The sequence below is a fragment of the Zophobas morio genome, unplaced genomic scaffold (genome assembly GCF_036711695.1).
Source record: "Zophobas morio isolate AGI-343-1 ecotype UQ-CSIRO unplaced genomic scaffold, CSIRO_AGI_Zmor_V1 ptg000042l, whole genome shotgun sequence".
Classification (NCBI taxonomy): domain Eukaryota; kingdom Metazoa; phylum Arthropoda; class Insecta; order Coleoptera; family Tenebrionidae; genus Zophobas; species Zophobas morio.
Genome location: NW_026972147.1, coordinates 534664 through 550272, shown reverse-complemented (window position 1 = coordinate 550272; position 15609 = coordinate 534664). Strand labels below are relative to the sequence as shown.

The 15609-nt window shown below is 31.5% G+C and overlaps 2 long non-coding RNA genes across 2 annotated transcripts; one reads left to right on the top strand and one right to left on the bottom strand.

The window, feature by feature from the left end:
* Window positions 1–6380: 6380 nt before the first annotated feature.
* Window positions 6381–7097, bottom strand: LOC135141070 (uncharacterized). The gene is made up of 5 exons (XR_010282306.1): window positions 7045–7097; window positions 6814–6981; window positions 6701–6757; window positions 6514–6606; window positions 6381–6441 (listed from the first exon to the last, which is right to left on the bottom strand). It is a non-coding gene; the product is annotated as an uncharacterized LOC135141070 (long non-coding RNA).
* A 6904-nt stretch (window positions 7098–14001) lies between these two features.
* Window positions 14002–14325, top strand: LOC135141112 (uncharacterized). The gene is made up of 3 exons (XR_010282319.1): window positions 14002–14062; window positions 14124–14180; window positions 14250–14325. It is a non-coding gene; the product is annotated as an uncharacterized LOC135141112 (long non-coding RNA).
* The last annotated feature ends 1284 nt before the right edge of the window (window positions 14326–15609 follow it).

Below are 15609 nucleotides of genomic sequence, written 5' to 3'. Positions count from 1 at the left end.
GGAAAAAAAAAAGTTGTACTTTGCTTTTATGAGGGTTTGGAAAGGGAATAGCGTTCTTAATTTTCTTTTGTATTTCCTTATTTAATTACTTTGTAAATAAAGATTTATACTTTTTATTTTTTTATTATACTGAATTACAGTAAAAGCAACTCTAATACAAATACTATAACATTTATTACAATTTAAATCGGTAATCTGGCTTATTATATAATTTTATTTAAAATAGAAATATTTATCTTTTTCTATCGTAACTTCTCTTTTAAACTTTTTCGTATGGTTAACGAAAAACGTAAAATAATTTTTTTGATAATGTTTTTTAACAATTGAAAATTTTAGTTAAGTAATTTAATCGGTATTTATATAAAATAGGCGAGTTTCCTGTTTGAAAAAAACTTTTTTTTTTAAAAATTAAACTCTTTACTATGTAATAGTAAATCCGTTTTTATGAGTTAGTGACAGTTAACTGAATCCAGATATACTTTTTCTGCTTAAAATATAATCGATTAATTGCAAATGTTCGCTTTCTGCTACTGAAATTATTTTATTTACATAACTAGTTGAATATCTAATGTATGACGAGTAAGTTTTTTTAGTTCTAAAAAAAAGACATCTAATTGCTTTAAAATAATATGGCTTTGAAGTATTTATTAGGAATTAAATCTTTGTTTATGTCATAAGTGTCAAAACTTTACTGGTTATGATTTTTGCTTTTGAAACAGTTTTTTAATAATTACGCTACAATTAAAGACTTAAAAAAATGGATTGCGTTGGTGGTAAGTGAATCTAGTGGCCTTGAGTTTGAGTGTTACTACTCTTATTCGCTTGAACTCCTACGACTACTCCATTATTCCTTTGTATTGTATTTACTGCGTATATGACTTGTTCAGCATTGCTTTTTATTGAATAAAACATCTTACTATTTCCAACAGCTGCTACGCTTTAATAGGTAACGTTATACGAAGATGGTGATCCGTTTCCAAAAGGAATGTTATTTACAATAAAATATACAACTTTACTAATAAGAAGAAGAACAGAAAAAAATAGAATAAAGTAAAACAACAAACAGAACAAACAAAACAAAATAGCGCTCTGAAGCAAGAAGGGCACTCAAGTAATAAAGAAAAATAGGATGACTTGAAGCTAGGTTAAACTAAATAGGAATAGGTGAGCACGCGCGTTTATTCGAAGGCTAAAGGGGGTCGTTAAACACATAAGAGCTGGAGTTGGTTATTTTTCAATAGCACTGTCCACCCTGCAGTATGTATAAGCAGTAAAAAGTAACCTTTGCTTGGGGAGAACAGGGGCACGTGGTTGTAATTTTTAATTGAAGAATCCCCTGGCAAACCAATTAAGCCATTCGATTTTGACGCCCTTGAACGTAATTATAGTCGTTCTAAGCAAGGATTGTAACTTCAGTTTACCTGCATGAAGTAGCCGGGTGGCGTATTAGACGGCTACATTCTTAAGTCTACGTTAAAGGACCCGGCTTTAAAGTCTAAGGATTTCAGTTTTAGATACACATGGTGAAGAACTGGGGCTCAAGGGACGTGTTAAAAATCGCTGTCTTAAGCTATACGTCTTCCAACGGCTCTGATGTGTTGAATGAACGCCGTCATTGGATTACGCTAGAATGTTTTGATTTGGCGACGGAAAGGAAGTAATATTTAGTAATCTCCTAACAACACGCAGCCAACATAATATCTCCCGTGACACCTCAGAATAGATTTTATTAACTATTAATGGAATAGCATTAGTATTGTGCAAGAGCGTGTCTTGGTCTAGGATACTTGGTGTAGTTCTTGTTTTATATGTTAATGAAGATGGGGCTGTTTTGTCCACCCATTATGATAAAGGTATTTTGAAAACAACTCCTGTATGTACTTTTTAAAGGGTTCAATATTTGACCCCTGCGAAGTTAAGCGTAGGTAATATATAGAAATAGTTAATCCGCAACAGTTTTTTTTAATATTTTTGTGCTAGCTCTACGAGTTTAGAAGGGTAGTAACCTTTTTCTGGAGTAGCATAGGTTTAGGAAGAACAAATTGTTGTTTTATATACTAATACCTTGTTTTTTCTTCATTTAACTTGCTCGTCTAAGGCAAAAGTATAGTGTCGCAGTCGGCCTTTTTCGCTGTGCATAATATGTAGTTTACATACTTTGCCCACGTCTGTTTGCTGATTATAATCACTTGAGGATAAGTGGCCTCAGAACACCTAGGTAGCTTCGCACCCTGAAGCAACAAAATTTGTCAGGCGGTTTGGCTTTCTTCAAGTAAATTTTAATCATCCATATTACTTACCACACTTCGATCTTATCCATTAAAGTATTAAGATGTGCGCAAGATGTTTGAGATTTCGAAAGCGTGGTGGACCAAAACATTAGCAAAAAATGCTTTGCTTGTGTCTTTGATGACTGGAAGGTCTGTCAGGGGGGCCTTGCTGCACGCCTTTATTGATTTAATGTACGCTAATAGGGAATCGTTGCGATTTATTACTACTTTTCAATTTTTGAGAAAAATTTTTAGAGCTTAATCACAGCAAGCTGGCAGTTAAAAAGATAAGTCCGGCAAGACGTACGTTAATGAAGGTCTCTTCTTTGGCAAGAAATACGAAGCCCATAGCTTTTTTAAAGTTGAAGCCTTTAGTAGCTTTTTCAACTGTACATAGTATTTGTAGTGTCGTAGAACTTTTATCTCAAAAACCATACCGCTCAGGAGATTAAATAATTTTTTAAAGTACAAATTCATAGAACAGAAAACTTTTTTCATTGTTTTTCCCATTCACAACGAACTGATGGGACAATAACTCCTAATTTCAAGTAATGGGGGAGGACTTTAAAAACTCTACCACGACAATTTATTATTTTTCTAAGATAGAACTCAATGTAAAAAGTAGAGTTGATTATGCACATAATATAGTACTATACTAGCTACTTGCAAGTTTAGTAATGTGTTATTCATTTGGAATAACTCAAAAATCGCTCATAACAAATAATACTTTTCATATAGTAGTACCTTTCTAACATTTCACTAGAACAAAGTTTATTCAATTTAAGGCTTTGTTTAAAATTTTATCCCATCCAACTACCTTCCTGTTGTTAAGTTCTTTTATGTTTTAATTTCTTTAATTGTGACGGACTTAGGGTGCATAGCTCCTCTTTTCTTAATTACTCCTCGACATAATATTATATAGGTCATTTTCGTTTTATGCGAGTACAGATTTGTACAACACTGCTTAATATATAGCGAACATAGTTGCCGTTATTGTAGGTTTTGTCCTCCCAAGTAGAGTTATTAAAATCTCCTACTGCTTTGGTAAAACTTCGATTTAGTGTGAGATATCTTTTGTACTGCAGATTAAGCGGTCTATATAATTATATATTATAGCTTCATCTCTCTGCAATCAGCACTTTTACTTCGAAAAAAACATTTACTAAATTAGGTGTTTGGCGTTTTTGGGTGCAGTTGCAAAATAGTAACATAAACCAGTTAACTCCTTGTAGCACTTTTACCAATATAGGCGCTAGGAACATGTGTCCCCACCTCCAAACTTTGAATTATTTGGTTGGACTAATTTTAGTTGCGTTTTTGCGCTTAGGCTAATGCATAAGGCTTGTCACCTTAAGTAAGGGCCCAAACCTTACATAGTGGGGGGTCAAGGAAGCGACCCAGATGCTATATCCTTTTTTGTTCAGCAAAAGTAAATTTTCATTGCGCCATAGGCGAAGGCTTTATGTGCTGTGCATTTGCCGATTATGGTATATGCATCCCCTGCCTGGGCCTACGACTTATCGGCAATAACGTTCTCGCCTCAAGTGCGACAAAACAAACTGCTGCGCCTCTTAACAAACGCGTCGTGGTTTGTGCGCAATGATACATTTCACCACGAACTACGGATTGAGCAGCTGACCTCACCTAACCTTACCCATATAGTAAAGGGTCCAATTCTGTTACATTTTTTATAATAGAACGCATCTCGCACCTTGAGTTCCCTTTTTTTCTTTTACTGTATTTAGTTATTACATTTATTTCTTGAGTTCAGGGACTTGGTTATCTATTCTCGCCTTTGCACAGCCTGATTTAGTTCGCCTTAGCTATTTTCTTGTTCTAAAATCTTAGTTGCTTCTTTCTCCATACGTGCCCGAAGCACTTTTAGTTTTACTTATTTTTTTTTTTTATATTACTTATCCATAGCCCTCAAAGTGTTCAATTGTGTATGCTTACTATCTTTAGGTCCTTGACACTAGCTACATACTAAAAGAATAAACAAAAAAACCGATTGGATGCTAAGTTGGGAGCTTAAATTAAACAAAACTTTTGTACTCTTAGACGGCTAAACTTGTTTGAGAGTCACTACTGGATCGAGCCGTAGCTCAAGCCAAACTATCGTACTAGAGCATAAGCTAATATATACTACAGGCACTATTACTCAGCGGCTAGTCATATAAACTAAGGACTATGCTACTAACATAGCTCAAACTTTCAGAGCAAGCCACCGGTTCCGTGATAAGAGCTAGTGCTATTCAATCACTCATTATACGCCTTTATAACAAGTCTTCACACGCAGTTAGTGACTTGCAGGCCCATGGGGCGCTGGTGCTGGCACTATATACTACTATATGAATGTAGTTAGCTAGCAGGTCGTTTGGATCGAGCCAGTGAGGTATGGTACCTATACTGTATGCTGTAACTAGCGAACAGTGTTGGTTACTATGATATCTGACTTACCGCTTGGTGATTAGGGTCGTAATAATTATTGCTTGTTACTATAGGCTGTGGTCTATGGTTGGTATAGGTACTGTATCAGAATAGTGCTACTAGCTAGTATATAAAATGTGGCGAGCCCTGCGTTCAGGGCATTGCAATCCTCAGTAATTCTTTTTGTAGATTTCTAGCTTTTTCAACTATAAAGACATACTCATGGCTTTTCATTTAAAACACTACCGCACCACATTCTTTACTTCTACTGCATTATCCTGTTTAATGGTGCTTCAGAGCTTAAGTGCACTTATTTGAGTTTATTAGCAGGATAGTATTTAAAATATTTCGAAAGGCTAATGTAATATAAGAGTTGGTTCTCGCCATATATTAAGTACACTGTTAACTTAATTTCTGTGATATAAAATAATAAAAAATAAAGGCATTGTTATCATATTTGTTGGACTAGTGGCTTACATAAATAAAAAACACCTTCCCCCCTATTATTTATACGCACGTAACACTTAAGCTATAAAACCATAGGCTTTAAAAAATCAACTGTTTGTTGCAGGCCTGTTAAATTTAGCGAGTAAAAAATTTATTTTATAAGAATTTTAGAAGAACTTAAAATAAAAAATACAGTCTAGATTCTATAAACGTGTAAGTATCAAAAATAGATCTCGTAATCTAATTACAAGTACTGAATGAGAATACTATAGAGCTTTCTAGTTAAAAAAAAAAGTATAAAAAGAGTCTTTAAATTTACTAACCTTTAAGAGTTTATAAAATTTAAGTTTTGTGTAGATAATATCTTGGCGTGGATCCAAAATTTTTAAGTTACTTGAAATATTATATAAAGACTTATACTCTGCTTTAGTAGAATTATAACAAATAAAATTGATGTAAACACACAAATACTTATAGCTGGTTCAAAAGCAACTTAACGTTACCCGCTTAGGAAAGGCGGTTACTATTTAATTCAAGCTATCAATTAGCTTTTCAATTTTTTTTCAGGTATATTTACAATAATATGAAAGTTATTATCAGCGCTTTCCAAACTAGTAAAAATTAATAAAAATAGTTTCTTTTTTTTTTAATTTTTCTCACTTTTCTTCATGAAATTTGTTTTAAACAATCAAAGTTTTAATTGTGTAATTATTTTAATACAATTAGCAACTACAAATAATTAAAGTAAAGCGAATAAGATTTCTTATTTTCTGAATATACTGGCTGTAGTTAATAAATAAGTTTTTTAAAAAGAAACCAATATACTTTAACTTAAATTTACTTATTAAGTCACTTTTTATTCTTTGCTATAACCCAAGAAAACTAAAGCATAAATAATTTTGTATCTTCTATAAAATCCAAAACAAATAACGAAGGTTAAGTTAAAATAAAACATATGAAATATAATATAACAAGTTAAGAGGTAAAGTTAAGGTTTAATTATAAAAACTTTTAATAGTCACTCAGAAGTGATATTTTAAAGAACATATAAATTGTCTTTTCAATAAAATTAATACATATAAAGTAAGGTGCTTTAAGGTACATTTTGGTTAATAAGTTTTCCGAAAATATCTTATAAGCATAAACTTTCAAATTGATTCGAAATCTAAAAATAAAGTATTATTATTACTAAATTTAAAATTAACTTGATATTACTCTCTTTTGCCAATAAATTTTCTTCAAGTTTAACTTCTCCCAACTTAAATGAACTTTTCGATGATTTTAAAAGTGGAGTGGTCTGCACCAAAAAAATAATTTAAACAAAGTAATTTAAGTGAGTCATTTTAATTTTTCTTTCTAAGAATGATACTTGAAGAGACTCATGAGGTTCACTTAAAAGAAATTCGAAAAAATCCAATTGCGACTCATCTCCGCTTTGAAGGCTATTACAGGCTACTGAATGCTAAAATCACAAGATTTATAAAAATAAATATTGCTAAACCATTAAACAAGGCAAAAATAATAGGAATAACTATATAATACTATAATTAACAAACTGTTGAACTCGAAAAATTTAAAAAGTGAACAGAACGGGTGACGTCAAAGGCCTCATCCTTCAATATAAATACAAATCATAAAGTTGTGGTAGTTGTGAATGTGCTGCGCTTACGGATATAATGAACACGTGGTCACCGTCAATCGAATTTAGCTCACAGTCAAAATTTTTATTCTTCGGTATAATGATAGAAAAATCAAGAAGTAGTGAAGCCAAAGAAACTGCGGAAATCCTTGAAGTATGACCATTTTCGACCTTGTAGTTCTCAGCGACAAACTTTTCCTATATTTAAATTATTATATACTTTAACGCCAGCAAAGATGTGGTTAAGCTGTGGTATAGTACCACAACATCTACAATTTTTCTCCCTTTGAAAGTTGGAACTAACTTTAACATTCTAAATATATACAATAAATTTTATTTAAGTTTTTAATGATGCCAAAAGAAAGTTACCCGTGCCATTTACCTGGAAATTGGAGAAGGTCGAAGCTTTTTTTTTAATGTGCTGATAAGGCTTTTAAGCTTTGTAAAATAATCAATACTTAGTTATATAAATAAATAAAAATTAACAACACCAATTCAATGGATGGAAAGTTTTGCTCTTGACAAGTAGTTTTCATCGTGAATGAATATTTAAAGTATCAAGGAAAAAACACATAAGTGAAGCGCTTAGGAGTTTAAAAGTTAAAAAAAAGTTTTATTAGCTTAAATTAGTACTTCAAAACAATTCCGATTTAGGTTAACAAATGCTTACTATAAATTCTGCGCAACACCGAAACCAATTGTTACTTAAAATTTTAAAAAAAATAGTTTTACCAGATTAGCTAGTGTCATTCTCTTTAGATTTTGCATTATTAAAATAATGTTTTTATGAGACGATATTAAGTTTGATAAATAGTTATAGTTAATAAGTCGTTTAATTAATAATAAAAAAGTTAGGATACTTGGGCAACCTTTTGTAAAACTAAACAATAACAAAGTTTATCTGAAACTGTCATAAAATATATATTATTCTGTAAAATTCCATCTAATTAGTAATAAGACCATTGATAAGATAAGGCGCTATTCCCTTACGAGTTTTTTATGTAAATAATTTATACAAAAGTAACAAAGTCTTTCTAGATTGGAAAAATAGTACCTTGCAGTAAGCACGCAATTTGGCGTGCTAGTAAACAAAAAGCTTTATTGTTCATGTGGATACTTAAGGTTAAAAAAGGTTTAACAATTACACGCATTTTTTCATTGTAAAAAACGCATTTAGGAAATAAAGTAATAAATAAGAAGTCAGTTTGAAAAACTTCATATCTTTGCTAAGACTTAGAAGTAAAACAGGTCTTGGCGTCTTTTTCTAATATTACTTGCACTAAAAGTTCAAGGTTGATAAAATTCGTAATTCACTTGTGTTTTTTCTTATTAGCTAAATTATTTCTTGAGCTTGGCTGAAAGTTATATATACACCAACTCTGTAAAAAAATTATGCGGTGTTCATTTATTTATTTACTAAGAACACACTAACTTGTAACTATTTAATAGGCACAAACAATATAAAAACGTACACTTTATTATTTTGAAAAAAATAAACTTAGTTTTTAGCTTACAATATTGTGCCAATTAGTAGCAATATGAAGTTGGAACTAATAAATTTAACTTTCGTTTTTTACTTAGGGTGCTGAAAAAATTTAATGTTTATAAAAGTTTGTTATAGTAACCAGTAATGAATAACATAATTGGCTGGTCGTCCGTAGGGTCCCTATGATGAATTTATAAATCCGAAAATAATATCTACAGATTATATTTTACGATAAGACAAGATAAAAATATCATTTTAAATCTATACAAATTCATAGATTCTGAGTTATTATTAAGTTAGTTATACTTTACACAGATATAGTGATTTATGAAATCCTGAATTTTCCAGAAGAATTTTTTTGGTTAAGGCCATAAAATCAAGTTTGCATTGCTTCATTTAAGCTACTTTCGGCCGTGGTCCTTAACGGCTTAATTAACAAGTCTACTTTAAAAGCAGGTCTTCTTATAGCATTAGTTATATCACTTTTGTATGGAGTAATTACGATTTTAAGGAGGGTTAAGGTTATACAAAAAAATTGTACAGCATTTAAATATGTTGCTCTTTTCTTTTTAAAAATAATCTTTATTAATCCTAAACGTTTCATGAGAACAAAACTAATTATTTTTTATTACCCGCAAGGTGCCTCCTTTTAGCTTATAATTTTCTTTGGTAAAATAAAAGAAGCTTTACGTATGTTTCCATTTGAAAAAATTATCGCACACTCCTCTGAATATAATAAACATGTCACAGTAGAGTGGTCAGCATAACATAACTGAGATATCAAGCCTTTATACTTTTATTGGAGATTCATAATATGAGAAAGCAAAATTTAGAACAAACAGGAGACTTCAAAGATAGCTTAGTCTTTAAATTTTTTTATTAACAGTAAATCTAGCGAAAGATAGTGAGAATATAGCTAATTTTTTGCTATTGATAAAAGAAACTAATTTTAGCAATTTTATTAGCTAAGTAAAAAACTGATAAACACACTCTTTCTGCTAATATTATCTCCACTTTAGTTTTTTACAAAGAAATAAGAAAATATTTTTGTATGGCGTAAAACTAAACTATTAATTACTATTTATGGGCATGATTTTCCCGATCAATTTAGCGATAAAAAAAATTTAAACATTTGTAACTTTTAACAGTTTTCGACTTTTTTACTTTAAAAATGAGTGAAGCTGAAGATCATATAATGAATATATTAGATAGGTGGCAGGTTTTTATATACTAAGTAAAAAAATATTTTTAAACAAAAATTATTATTGCGGACGATATCAATTTTTATTAACCTTACTACGTTAAACGCATTTTTTTACAGGGAACAAAAATAAGTTGTTGTAAAGAACTAGAGGATACGGCTTTGAAAATTTTTTTTCTTGATAGGGAACAATTAAGGTTAGAAATATTATAAGAACCTATATAGAGCGAGATGTTTGCTAAAAATTTCGTGCTAAAAATTTCGTGCAAATTGACTCAATGAATTCTAAAAGTATTATTCTTTAGCAATTTTAACTTCAGCAAAGTAGAGCTAACTTTTTTTGTTTAACAGAAAGACTAATTTTTTTTTGTGTAGTTAGGTACCAAAAATTGGAACTTTGTTATAATTATAATGCTTTTCAAGTGTAACTTGAAATCTTTTAGTTTCTAAAGTTTAAGAATTAAATTACTAAATAAAGCCTTTTTATTAATTTTTTTTTTTTTTGTGAATTTTATTTTTACTTCTTTAAAAAAAAAATAGTATTTGCGATCTTTATTATTAATTTTATCTGCGGCAACAATGTTTAGTTAAGAGAGTATTCCGGTTTAAGAGGGTTGCCGTATACTTTATCAACACATTTTTTTGAAAATTTACATATTTAATTTTAAAAGCAGTACAGTTGATTCTTCTCTTTTTTTTTTTAATAATTTTCATTAAAGCAAATAAAGATTATGTTAAATATGTAATTTATTATACAAATTTTATTTTAAAGTGTAAAATATATACCTCTTATTTAATTAAGTTTAACTAAGTTTTTGCATTTGGTAAGGATTCCTTTTATTTATTTTTTTTACTTTAAAAATTAATTTTCTAATTATCTTTTATTAAAGATGTCTTCTACCAAGAATCAGTGAAACTATGATTATTAATATATTGGAACACCTTTATAACGATCTGGTTGAAATAGAGATTTGCAATAATCAAAAAGAGACCCTGCAAAAACTTTTTATATTCGTAGGAAAAATGCATTCAGCTGCTTTAAGAATTTTGCCTTCTTTAGTATAACCTTTTAAAAAAAAATTTTTTTGCATTAAAATATAATATATATATACATTTTAAAAAAAAAAGTACAAAAAGGCCATTATTATACCTTATATTAAGATATCTATTAAATTTTCACTGCAAATTTACTTTAATTAAGTAATCTATAATTATTAAAAATATAAAGTTTCTTTTATAAGCAGTTTACTTGGTTTTTTACGAAATTTATAATTATTTTACAGCATTTAAGTTCTTGTAATGAATGCAACGCTTCACACTTAAAAAAAATCAAAAAACTGTTAATATTTCAATTGTCTAGTTTTACTGAATTTATTGCCTCATCCAAATTTTTTTCAATTGAGTTTAACTGTTCAACGGCTCCTCCAAAAACAAAGTTCGGTTTTTGTTACACTTTTTCAATATTTTTTTTAATTATAATTATAATTTAAGAACGAGTTCATCTGAAGTCACGGAAGCTTCTTTGGAGCATGTGATCCAGCACTTGTCTTTATACGCTCACAGCGACATAACAAGCATTCATATTAACGCTTTTGGCGCGCTTCTTTGTGGTCTGTTGTCCACTATTACTTCTCTTCAGAGCCAATCACCATCTTTCCGTCGCCTCGGACGCCGAAGTTATAGAAAACTTATTGGTGCTTTAGAGCATTTAACAGGGGAGCAGTGCTCTGCGCAGTGTCACTGGCAGAACGAATGGGATCCCCGATTGCTTCTTGTATCGATAATCGCCGTCCCGTATAGCAGCAACACTGAAGAGGAGAAACTCTTATTGGTTAAAACACTTGTAAATACGTATAAAGCGCTTAGAGAAGAAAAACGCCCCGTGCACGTGTCATCACGTGTCACAAGGAGAATATTAAAATTATGTACACATGATGTCTCCTTTGTTACTGCGTTTGTCGAACACAATTTATTGAAAGAGATGCGGGTTGTATATGGTTCTGTTAATAAAAATTCAGAGGCTTACGTGGAGCTGTTGGTCTGTTTTGTTTTTGCAGGAAAAACACTTTGCCAGTGTAATACCGGAAAAAGTAACAATAGTAATAACAGTCCTTCAAAGTTTAACTTAAAAACGCTTCCGTCGCATTTAGCGTGGAGTGATTATTCTGTATACTCATTGGGTGAACTGCTCAACGTTTATAGTGAAAGTCAGTCTATAATTACTAAGTGCCATGTGGTGGATCTCCTCGCGGTTAAATTCCTAGAGGATCCGTTGTGCTTTTGGTCTCTCCGCGCCAAAGTTAACATTGCTATAACTGAATTTTTGTTTGCAGACTTTCCTTTATTTACTTATCAGTTGAAAAAACACTCTTTAAATTTTTTGGAAAAGCTATGCATCAGTCGCGGCTTACTGTTTAACAAAAGATATTTTAAAACTACTTTACATACGAAAAACAGCTCAGAAAACCTTGTATCCGCCGAGTTTTCTTTACAAGCGGAATTTAGGATGGTCGCTGCTTGGCTGAGGGAGACTACACTAACCTCTGCAGAGTGTATTATTCTTTTAGCCGCCATACTCAGAATGGCGGATACCCACCAGGTCACTATCAAGGAATTACTAAGCGCTGGTGTCTTTTATATTCTCTTTGCAAGGTAGTGAGTCTCACTCGCTATGCGTTTGCTTCTTATGTGATACTTCCTTAGGTTTTATCGGCCGCCAGAAAAAATTTCGGTGTGTGACAATCATGTGCTCCCTGAGGATATTAGTGACAGTATAGATGTCGTTAACTTTGACTTGATCGTCTCGCCATATATCCCTAAGCAAACTCGGCATGTAGATATACGCATTCTATTAGTTGCAATGAGCTCTTGCTTTGTTACCTACTTTCTATCTTCTGGTAACTTATAAATTAATAATGCTTCCAGTTATTGTTTTTATCCAACAAAAGGAATTGAACTCTGTCAGGAAGTTTTCTTGGCTAACAATGGATTAGCAATTACTAAAAAGTTGTCTAGCCAGAGAGTAATTTACCCATCTGGTCTCACTGTCCTCTGCTTACTAAGCGAGCACGACCTAAGAAGAACGGTTTTAGAGCAGCTATTTACAATTTCTTGCTTGGAAACGACAGGTACTAAGCAGCTCATCTATAATTATAAAAATGTTAACACCTTTTGTCTTCTTTAAGATATAAAAGAATTAATCGATTGGTATATGCGAGTCTTTAATACTCTGCTTGACATAATTTCTCGCTCGAGCCAATCGTTAAAAGACTTTATCAAAATTAAGTGTGTTATTTGGATTCACGAGCAACTTAAAGCTGCACCCGCTTTGTTTTATGTCTTTTCGGTCTACTTTTATACTTATTGACTGTTTTTATTTCAAAGAAAGTTTTTATAATTGTTTAGAAAAGTTCGGGAAAAGACCGCCTCTATTACTTTATATTTAAGAATTGCGTGGAACTTTTACTTTTTATAAAGTTTTTAATAAAAACCTTACAACTCGTTACCTACATACTACTATAAATATATTATCACCAGCACTAATGACGAAATATGCTCTGTTAACCCTATTACTGTTGAGGAATACATCAAAAGCACTGAACTATTGAATTCTAAATATACCGAAGACGTGTTTGATTTGTTAATCAAACTTAGCATTAATATAAATCTTCCTTTTGCGAGAGAAGCTCAAGCTTTAGTATGCCTCGTTATAACTTTCATATCACTATATATTTTTAGAAGTATAATCAATTACTTAATCATTAATGAGGATTTACGTTCTGCTTTGCACTTATACCCAAAACTGGAACTCTGGTGTGAGAAAAAGCTTTATAAGAAACACACCTTTTTTATTCACTGCATGCAAGATAAGAAAGCTTATAATTCCTTCCTGAACTATATGAAGGATTTAAGTAGTGACGTGAACTTTGGAACTGCAAGTTGATTTTTTTAATTTATTATTTTGTTATATTATTTTTTTGTTGTTATTATTGTAGCTGCTGAAATTTTTCGCGGCGTAGATTTGCTTGTACGTGCTAATCAAATTAAAGAGGTTTTAAACGTGGCAAGAGTCTTTACAAGGAGTTTGTCCTTCTTTTATTGTTCAAGAGCTTCTGTTAACGACCGATTTAGGCAGGACTATATCCAATCGATACTTCCAACTATTCAAGGATTGTTATGAGGACATTTTAAACTTTATGAGTCAAAACAGAAAGTTTGAAGTAAACTTCTTCAAAACAATTTCACAGCAACTGAAAGAGTATGTCCTGACTGATTTAAAACTTTGTTATTACTATAGCTCTACTTGTATGCAATTTTCCATTTTATTTATTATTACTATTACTATTATTTTTATTATCAGAGAGAGGAAGCACAAAAAAGTTGAAACACTTATTGTTAACATTCTGACTTCTTTTTACGAACACCATATTGAACCATTTTTTGTGGAATTCATTAATTTTTCGCAAGCACGCAATAAATTGGATTTTGTTAATCTATTTATACCTTTTACTATGACTTACACCGCACGTGTTTACAGTTCTTCATTATTTTTACTTATTGTTCGACTTATCGGGAGTCTCTTTGCACGGAAGGTTCTTTAAATTTTGCAGAAACATTTAAGTGCCCACCACACGTGCATTTTTCTTCTAACAGCAGTGCGAAGAAACTTTATGCACTTATATTTTTGGCATTTTGGCGTTTATTTTTGAGGTTTTTTAAGTTTATTTGGTTGTTTTTTCTCTGTGTACTCTTTTTAATATATTTTTTGGTATATAAAAGGAACTTGAAAGAAGGAACGGAGACACCTTTGAAAGCCGGAAGCTGTTGTGTGACGCTGGAGCTCTAGACGTGTTGCTTAAGTTTTTGAGTGATGAAGAGAATAAACTTTCTTCATACACAGTCATTCAAGTTTTGAAAATTATTCAAGTTGCTTTATAATAATTCCTATCATTCTGGTGCTATAGTAGCTTTATTATCACCATATTAGCTTTTGGGCAGCTTTAACATTAACTCCACCCAAACAACGCAACTCCTTAGTTTATCTCAAGGCCCTCACAAAAAGGCCATATATGCTTCTCTCTTGAATATTTTGCGAGGAGTCGAACTTCTTCCTCCTTTTGGTTTTACTCTTTTTCATAATCGGAAAAAGCGCGAGCCCAATGATCAACTTATAATCGAGTCAAGCTATATAATTGGTCGGGCATGCATGTATTGTAGGGTTATAATAATTAAATATTTGCTGATTACAATTGCTAGAGGACTTTAATTGGCCTATTAATGGATTTTCCTTATCGTTCTGGATGTGCGTTTTGAGCGTTCCAGTTCACGAGTTATTACTGGTTTCTTACGGAGATGCAGCGACTAAGGCTTCGTATAAGTATTCATGATAATAGAAAGTAAGTAATAACCGTTTATATTAGATAGTCATCTCATTGGTGAAAATGCACGTGAGTTATTCTATCGGCACCGATCGCGTGGTGTTCTCCAGCTTTCCATTAAAGCCGCGTGTGTGGCACCACTTATCACTTTCTCAAAGCTCAACGAGTAGGACCAATACTTTAACAGTATTTCGACCTATAACATGCCAAGTTTGCGTGATTAGTGAAGTTTTATTGGCAGGTGAGTATTTACTTGGATGGGTTTCTTTGTGACGAGGCTGAACTTCCTTACTTCTTATTGAGGGATGGCGCTTTTTGTGGTCTCAACATGAACTCGTAGGTATTTTAAAAAAAAATTTACTTGATAAATTGCTTTATTTTTAATTTAAATTGGTAGTCGTTCCGAGCCACACAATTGGATGATTGGAGACGTTTCTTTTTTATCCGGCCATTTGAACCGAGAGAAAGTTTATATTTTCTGCATTCGAATATTTCCCCCTTGAGTGTGTAAAACGCAGGCTTTCTTGCTTTATGCTTTTGGTTGTATGGCACAAGTTTCTGAAAAGGCTGTCGAGTATAAACTTGCTGATATTGTGCGTCCCAGTGTAAGATTTGCTAGAAATCTTAATAATTATAACAAATATAATAATAATAAAAAATAATAAAATAATAAAAGGCCATGAAGCATCCTGACTTTTTTTCAATGTTTCAAAATTATGATAATCAGAACAACTTTAAACAAGTTTGCAAAACAATAAAAA